Source organism: Bombus impatiens, unplaced genomic scaffold (assembly GCF_000188095.3).
Source record: "Bombus impatiens unplaced genomic scaffold, BIMP_2.2 scf_1879, whole genome shotgun sequence".
NCBI classification, from domain to species: Eukaryota; Metazoa; Arthropoda; class Insecta; order Hymenoptera; family Apidae; genus Bombus; species Bombus impatiens.
Genome location: NT_178298.1, coordinates 154,165 through 163,875, shown reverse-complemented (window position 1 = coordinate 163,875; position 9,711 = coordinate 154,165). Strand labels below are relative to the sequence as shown.

The 9,711-nt window shown below is 35.1% G+C and overlaps 1 protein-coding gene across 5 annotated transcripts in view; it reads right to left on the bottom strand.

The window, feature by feature from the left end:
- Positions 1 to 4,570: 4,570 nt before the first annotated feature.
- Positions 4,571 to 9,711, bottom strand: part of LOC100741600 (G protein-coupled receptor kinase 5) — a 29,692-nt gene continuing 24,551 nt past the window's right edge. For all 5 annotated transcript variants that reach the window (XM_033324246.1, XM_024371801.2, XM_033324248.1 and 2 more), the window contains exons 9-10: positions 6,376 to 9,711; positions 4,571 to 6,331 (exon numbers count right to left, since the gene is read on the bottom strand). The gene's annotated coding sequence lies outside the window, so the exon portion shown is untranslated. The remainder of the gene's footprint in view (positions 6,332 to 6,375) is intronic.

Sequence of the window (9,711 nt, the reverse complement as noted above, 5' to 3'; positions counted from 1 at the left end):
TACCGTTTCATTGCACATTGTATCATTTCCATTTCCCTGATTCGACCCTTCGTTTCAAACTTTGTATTACTAGATCTTGCGTGGAAATGATAGTTCGTAGATTCTTTGACAGTAATTAATTTATTATTCCTTCTTCTTATAATCTTCGAACGAAATTAATCCTTCGTGATCCAAGTAATATTTAACAAATAATTGCAAATGGTTGTTACTTAATTTTTTATTGTAGTTGCTTTCAAGAGCGGTATACGATTTATAAATTAATACAATCTTCATGCAATATGTATTAAGAATTAAAAACTATGGTTTTAAATATTAAAAGTGGGAAAGTAAAATAAAATAAGGTGAAAATAACGATTCTAAGTAGGATTACAAAGGATTAATTGTATAGTTTTATATGGTTACAGCCGTAGATAGTTTTCCGATTAGTTATTAAGATAAAAAGAGAAAGAAAAGAATAAAAAGTGAAGAAACGAAGGGTGAGAATATTATAACGCGCTGACACCCGATCGCATAATATGTACAACAATCGCGTTTTACTGCCACTGTTGTTGGCGCGTGCACCATGTAGGTACACTATAAGTACAGCATAGAATCATGAAGCTCCAGATTGCGAGCAAAACTTCGTAAGAGGACGGACAGCCACTCGAGTAACTCTGGCTATTCATATATACCTTGTTCCTCTCTTTTTACTTTCTTTTTATTAGACTTTGAACGCGCGTTTAACAGGAAAATTTAATTTCATGTCTGTGTAACACAGAGCAAGCTTACGAGCGTACGAATTTTTATAGTTTTTATACCTTTTTAAGCGTAATCTAAGATTTTAAAAACGATTTTAGTCGATTTTTTAGCGTTTGTATCACTTTTAATCATTCCTTCTCTCGGCCTTTTTTTCTTTCGTGAAGAATGGTGCGTGCATCCAGCGTGAATGTAAATATAGAAGATGCGAAGGCTTAGTGACAAAATTGTACCGAGCATGGCGTGAGTTTAAACTTCAAGAGAATTTCCAAAAAAGAAGTAGTAAATTAAATTGTTATGAAAAAGTAAAGAAACCTTTTGTGTGTACCAGTTGACGATTGTGAATCCTGCTTTAAGTTTATCGTTAGTGGAAGGGAAAAATCGCAGAATCCAAATGTTGCGAGGCTTTCCTTTATTCTTCATGAAATATCAGAGGAAAATGAAAGAAGAAAAATATGATGCAGCTCGTAAGATTGTCCTGTTCATTTGACGAATTTAATTTAGTCGAACTATAATACATACTGCGAACCTCTTAAGACTTAACCCATTATCTCATCTCCTATCACTCACGGATACCATAGTTTACACGCTGTGATTCTTACATTATCTTACAGATTCATTTTTTTTGTAAATATCGATTTTTGCAAACGATTGCCAACGCACGGACCTTTTTGGACGGAAATTTTGAAAGATTTTCCTTTCCTCACGGGTGCGATACAATTGGTAGACTGTGAGATTTAAGACGAACATTTTCTGGTAGCGATCGCGAGACTTGTTTGAACGTTTTAACATATCTAAAAAGTATCACCTGTTTTGATACAAATTGTTTATAAACTGACATTTTTACTAGCCAGAAAAAGTTTCAAGTCGCAGCAACGTCTTTATTCTTTAAATGTTTCGCGTCACAATTTTCAATCTTTTCTTCAAGTATAACGAAGAAAAAACAAAATGCGTGATTTTATTTGAAATTATTTAGGTAAACCGAAAAACTTATAAAAGCATTCGTGTTTCGAGATTTTTTAACAGACAAGAAACTATCAAAATTTCTAATCTGAATAAAGGTGAAAAAGTTATTCTACCACAGAGAATAGAAAAAAAATTAGAAATTTCGAGCATATCTGTAGCAAAATTATTCTAAGACCAAGATTTTTCTAAAGAGTGTTCTCTCGGTGCTAAGTCTCGTCTAATTAAAAAAACGTCCTGATGCGTCCACGCGTAAGATCCCAAAGTAATTGAAATACTTTTACCAAAACTCGCCAGCCTGGATGATTCGCATGATCCAAATTTGTTTTGGAACAAAATATGTTTGGTGGTCGGAAAATTGAAATAAGAATAAATAGTAATATAATTTTTTAATATGTCGAGAATGAATCTATGAAGCGGAACGTTCTTTTTATATCAAAAAATTGAAATGAATCGGTTAGATATTAATCAAGTATTTTGAAAATTCCTTCAGAACCACTTGTTTCGAAATTTGCAGATTTTTTAACTCTCTATCTTCTTTTATGCATTCAATAGTTGAAACACAATTTTACAAACAGGAGTTTTTCACAAATTTTCTTTAATATTATTTTTAATGTAAGAAATCTCACCTCACAGTAATTTGCACTTCTTTCATTTTAGTCGATACTTTAATCGATGCTAACTGCAATCACCGATCAAAAATTAAAACCAAACAATAAGACCAAACAAATTAGGAATTTAAGAAGTCGCTAGATGCTCAATGTGTATGTATTTCTTTCCAACTAGCGATTTATAAAGTCAGACAATATCTTTTTCCTAATTTATATACAACTTTCCCATTGGAGAGTATTAAGTGTTAAATAGGAAAGGAAAGAAGACGAATCGTCGATGTTTGCAATTACGATTAATATCTAAGTTTTCCGTGGTTTGGCTGTTTTTGAGGGATACGTTTCGACGATCGTCGTCAACTCCCATGGAAAACAACTGACCTGACAGAGTGTCCATCGATGCACGGCCTAGTCGATCATTGACGATTCATTATTTCGCCCAGATAATTATACAAGCGCCAGGTTGATCTCTTTCAAAAGAAAAAATACATCTAAATGATGCGAAATATCAATCCTGATTTATTATCGATAATGTCATTGATATTAATATTGACCGATAATCATGCTTTAAGCGTTTACAAACGTTTACGAAACGTACCCATAACCTCAAATGAATTCCATAATTTAATTACTGCAATTTAAATACTAATTGCACGCACAAGTACTAATTGAATAATACGAATTCTATAGCGTTTGGAAAAAGATAGAAAGAGTAAACCAACGCCGAATGGACCGACGCTAGCGATAGCGATTCTATAAATAAATTGTAGCAAAACGAGGAGGAATTGCATATTTTTGACGATGAAAGTGTCGATGGCCACTCTGACACATGTGACAATAAACATCTGTTAATTAATTAGTCAGGTGTAAGTAAGATAAAAAATAACAAAGAAAAATCTATGAACAGTTGGAATGTTTGTCAGAATTCGATTTTTGTATTATTTTTTTATGTTACGAAATACCAGCGTGTACTTGAAATGGCTTGCGAGGGAAAGAAGAAACGTTTGTCTCGACGCATTACTCTATGGTGGTTGCATCATTTTTATTTCAACTTCTGGAGTTTCGATGAATCGTAAGTAGCAAGAGAAGGTTGTATTATTTTTATATTGTACATATAATGATAATATAACAATGTAAGATATATGCGGATTTGTGAAAAGATGGAAGAACCGGAAGTTGAGAATCTTAGGCGAATGTCGTTATGAAGAATCAAAGAATTTACAAAAAAATTTCTTGCGAATGTCATTGAGATTGTATTCGTGAGTGTTCAAACGAATTTTCAGAGTTAATAGATGGAAAAAGGCGACGTTAAAGGATAAAAGTGCTGCAACCACGTTTGCGAGCATTTAAAAGCACATAAAACGTACGAATTCATGTTGAAACGCATAATAATTAAGAGGAAACGGCGCGAAAGCAGGCAGTAGCTTAGAATCTAGACGAAGAAAAGAAGGAAATTGGGGTCGAGCAAACTGTGACAATATATTGTATTATATAACACACATGTTACTTCCACCAATCCCTTTCAGCCTGTAACGCAACCCCTTGCCTGACTGAATATCAGCTTTCGTGGAAAGAAAAAGGAGAAGAGGGAATATCGTTGATAATACAATTGGCGTGGAAGAATTGTTCGAACAATTGGTAAATGCAAATATAATATAAAAGCATTGAAAAAAGTATTGATCATTGTTTTTGAAAATGTGAAAAAGATCTTTCGGCTCGTATCTATATGATGCAACGAGGAGGTACACGAATGTGTATGTTGTTGAAATATCGCTTTTAACAGGTTGTGTTTAAGAGCAATAGTAATTAAATGGAAAAATTCTTGGCTATACGCGCGTCTATATTTATATGTGTAAACGTACAAGTTATAAATACATAACGCTCACATATTTATAACTTATACATACAAAAAAAAATATATATTTATAATTTTTAAACATTGTCCACAGCATCGTGTACAACATACAGAGATTGCAAAAGGAAAAAAATTTCACTTGACTTGGTCAGCGCGTCAGGAACTGATTCGTCTCTTCTTGTTCCGATAGATCATCTCTAATATATTTATCGAAGATGACGAGACGAGAAGAGAAAAGTATCGACGGAATAAAAAGTAAACGTTGCAGGACCATCTTGTTTAATACTTTTAGCGTAATATGTTTATTAAAACAGACTCGCGATTCCTTTGTATCGCTTTTATCGTAATTAGTCGCGTAAAAGGACGCAAAAGTTGCATAAGAATTGTGACTAAAATTTTGATAAACTCGGTAGAAAAATTACAATAATGTTAAACGTAAGATAGTTTCAAGAAGGTAGTGCCATTATTTTAAGTAGTGCCGTTTTAATATTTTATTCGTTAGAAATGCCATCAAACATCGAATTTAGTCTTGGAGACTAAGGAGATCCGTACAGTTCTACGAACTCGCATCCAATCGATAAAACCACGATCTGTTTCTTTTTTCAAATAATTTCAGTGGCTTCATGGTAAAAGACGGTTTATAGTAAAAGAAACGATATTTTTGAGCGACATATGGTTCGTTCGAAAATAAAAAAAATGAAATTCGTGAAATTAGGCCGAGAATATCGTGGCTGGGACGCAGACTAAAAGTACGGGAAATTCAATCGGTGATTACCGCACGATTCATGGTAGAGCTAAGTTGCCTTTTAGAATTGGCCTCGATCCATCGAGGATTCGCGTAATTCTCGGCATAAATAGTATTTGTAATAAAATATAAATTCGTTAAATTATCCTTTTAAACAAACCACATTCTCCGATAACGATTCTTTCCGTATCTAGTAAATAAACAAATTATTATATTTAAAACTAATTCGTAATCGTTGCTGTAAAAATAATATTAAAAAACAATTCTAAATTCATTTATTTCAAATACTATTTGATCGCTCGTCAAACGTGCTTACATTTACACGCATCGTTCCATGGCATTTTAGTCTTTTGTTTTACGCAGTTGCACGTGGTAGCGGGTAAAAAGAAGCGTGGAAGAAGGTATACGATATAAATACAGTGATAATCTCACGCGGGTATTCCTGCCGTCTCGCGAAAAAGTTCTTTTTTTCTGCTACCGTTTGTATCCTTCCTTGCACCTATACAAACACGCATATCTACGCTTAATTTATTCATTTATTCGCTTGCTGTTCGTATAGAATTATATAGCTATCGTTTAATATCATCGTTATCATCGTAAATATTATGTACAAAGGAGAACTTTCACGTGCTTGCATGGAGATTCTGCTCTGCCGATGGTTTTCTCGCGATTATCGAGATTCCTCCTCGGGGAAATACCAATTAGTTGCAGAGGAATAACAATCGACAATTTGCATATTAGTAATTTTTATTCTTAATAACGTAAGAAACGATTAGTCTAATATTCGAAAGAAATACACCGAGAGACATATTTTCATCGATGGAAAAAATTTCAACACAAGTAAGAAGGAACATTGATTTCGTCGATAAATCGTTGTACGGAAAAAGAAACATAACAATAACGAAAGGAATAGAGAGCTATAAAACGATGAAGTATTAGTTATTCCAATGCAATTTGGTAACCACAAACGCCCCTTGGCGTTTCCAACTTGGACATTGCGCATAAATTATCGCGAACAGAAAGTGAAACAGTTGCACACGAATACTTGCACGAAAAAGTGGAATGATTTAGTATTCGCGCCAGCCCACGGCGATTTATCTCGCTCTTCGAGTCGTAAAAAAAAAAGACACTCGTTCCTTGTTCTACATGAAACGACATACTGTACAAAAATGTTCGATAAAAAAAAGGGAAAGAGGAAGAACGTTAAAGCCCTACATAATTTATACATGATGTAAAAAAAGAAAATAAACTAGCGAATGAACGAAGACACGATTCGTATAAAGGAAAAGTAAGAGCAATGAAACGCGATCCGTAGTGATGAGCTCTGAAACGTTTCGAATCGCATCGAATATGTACATCTAACGAAAAGCTCAAACCGTTTCGATATGGTTCGATACTCAAAAGTTTTGATAGATTCGATAAATTCTGAATCTTTGATATATCGGAGAATCTTAAGAAGATTCACAGACTTACCGAGACTACCTTAAGCCTTGATAGATATTGAATCTTTAAAGCTTCAAGGAGTCTCGAAGAGATTAAAAGATCCTAAATAGCGATTCATATTCAAAGTGATCCGAATTTTTACGCTATCGTAAGATTTCGAATCGCTCCGAAATTGAGATTCAAATGTCCATCACTACTGACAGGCTACTGAACGAGATTCCAGAACACTTGTCCGCCAGAATTTGAGGTACTTATATACGAGAATACATATTTCTTTGTCTCTTTTGAGCAAAAGACACGCATCAACGTCGTCGTCTTTCCGGGTCGGACACGATCCGCTACGTTCGATAGATATCTTTCTCCAACATGCTCGGTAGCTCGCAGAAAAGTATGAATAAATTAAATAAACGGAGCTGCAACTCGTCAGACAAAATCACAGTTGAAAGCACTGAGAGATTTCTTTCGTAATCGGAAGTATCTGCACGATTACGCTGACTCGGTGACGCCGCGCGAACGTACAACGAACTACCGGCATTTCCACTTACGCGATGATATCGTTTCTCCCCCGTCGGTAATTACTTGCTTACACGCTAACTTATGATATTAGGAGTAATACAAAATTGCGTCACTGATTTAAAACCGTCTCAACGACTCGGGAATTAATCCAAAATAATTTATCGCTATAATTGCTGCATTCTTGGGAAATTTCGAATTCCAAAAATTTACAGAATGCGTGTAATATGTAAAATATGTATAAAATATTTAAACTAGAATACTTATTACGATATTTAAGGTAGCATTCCTTCACCTACGTTCAAAAAAATATAAAAATGCGTAATCGTAGTCTGGGGATCTTGCTATTTTCGTTAATTTTTGGACGTCGATATTTTCCTTAATTAATTTGAACGAACAATAGACGATATATCAACTTTCCCACCGACCGGAGAATTCATTAAAGATATCTTTCGATCGACTAATCGAATAAATTTCAAAACTGATATTCTAAGATTAATAATTCCTCGAGATCGTCGTCGATGGTTGAACAATGAGAATTCTACCGCAATTTGTACGAATGGCAAGGACTTGTACCGTGAGCGATTAAAAACCCGAGATTCAATCGATAAACCTTTGAAATAATGTTTCTCGAAACGTGAAATGCTTCCGAAAGATCGTTTATCGTTTGAATCGAGTTTAATGATAGATATGATCAATAGGAGGTCGCACCGTTATTCGTAGATTAATTAATAATACGTTTTCCTTCGTTTTAAATTACTAGATCGATACCGCTTATTGAGACACACACGTCCGTTTACTTTAAATACGCGATAGTACATAAATATTACTACCGAATGGGCTGCCAAGCGAATACGCCTTTGAATAAAGACAATTTATTCGGACAAATCGTGTATAATCTATAATTATCTAAAATAATCGTATCAAATTGAAATTGGGATTAATCGCTTGCCAACCCATTCTATAATGTACGATTCAATTTTCCGCGGCATGACGCGTAATACAATCTTGGAAAAAGGATAAAAAGAGAAAAAAGTGGTGAGAAGTAAAGACTAATAAAACGAGCCATGTAACGGCGACGATTCATCGATATTAAAAAGAGATTACTACTTTCGGTTTCGCTATCAGCCCGGTATTCCGATCTACTTGTCGCCAATCCTTTATCGATTTCTCGATAGCGTAAAAAATTCCTCTCAACGTTATCGTATAAATAAATTTCAGTGTGTATTTATGCCTGATGATACTTGTACGCTTCGTCACCTGTGCGATTCATCGAGTTCTTTTTTATTTTCCTTTTTCTTCTCGAAATAGCCTCGCGAAAACGTTCGATCAAATATACTATATTCAAACTGAATCATTCGGTAGAGAAAAGAATGAATCGTATACCGATTTGTGCGTATCTCAGGACGGGTTTCTCTTCGTATTCGTACTTAAGAGGAAGAATTATGTATATATACACGCAAACATCCGTCAAAAAGTAAAAGTATTATCAAAACACAGACTTTCAACGCTTCCTAAATGCATCTATTCCGCTCGAGTCCCATTTGAGAAGAAACTTGAACAAATTAGGCAGACGATGACTAATTACACTGCTCAAAATAATTAGGAGACCGCGTTCCTTAACGTAATCATATAATTCATATAATTTATATCGTTGAGTTTTCGAGATGTAAATTTGAGTTTAGAATTCATCGACCACTTTGAGCAATGCGATATATATTCCAAAACGAAATTGGAAGATTGTCACTAAACAAAGAACACATTGACTGCAAATAAACTTCGACTCGATCTTACACCTTATTTTTTCACATTGCCCGAAACAACCAGAGGATTATATACGTGGAAAACAAACGAATCGAGTATCAAAAATGAAAGATATTGAGAGTATCTTTCAAAATATTAATCAGGTTGTACGAACATAAATAACCCTGTGATTATTTTGAGCGTATGGAATTAATTCGGGTTAGAAGACTGATTGAAAAACTTGAATGCCTCCGAAATTTGCTGCAAGAAACGAAAGAGAAATGCTCGATTCCATCGGAGTAACGTTCCTTTCCCAACGAATCTTCGTTATGTCGGAATTTCTCCGCGTACATTTTCCTTACTTAATAATGCTCTTACTTTCATTATCGCGTGTGCACGCGCCCGTTAACTGCTCTAAGTACACATACAAAATTACGTGCACGCGACCCCAATTACCGACGTGAAATTGCACCGTTTACAAATGTATCTACGCGTACGAGCATTGCATATATACTAACGCGTGAACGCTGAAAAAATCGTGCCTTGCATTCGTGTACGTCGATGGTGTAAGTGTACTTAAACACACAGACGCACCGATTGAACAAGGAACGGCGTTCGATAATGGTTATAAGAGAAAATGAGGATTCTACATGCGAACAAACTTTTCTCGATACACATTTACTATTATACTTTTTGCGTTAGATAAAAAGGCAATACGAGGCGCTGCACACGTAACAATGACTATGTTTTATAATGAATTTCGTATGCAGAGGATCGCATATTTCGATGTATAACTACATTTAATGGTTGCACTTCTTTTCATTTGCAACAAGAGCATTTGCAAAGTTTCTCTTGCATATTGAAGGTTAGGATACGCGAGTATCAACGGTTCGTCTCTCTACTCCGAGAAACCTGAGAAAACATACGTCAGTGTGCTTTTAGCGCTGAAAGTCAACGCCTCCTCTCGGCGTAGCACTCTTACAAACGAGGGCGAATCTTACGGGATTTGCAGACGAAAAATCGGCGTCAAAATCACGGAGCAGTTTCTTTCTTGCTCTGTTTCCTGTTTTAAAGCAGCTTCGGGCAGCACCTGAGTGCCCGTCGGC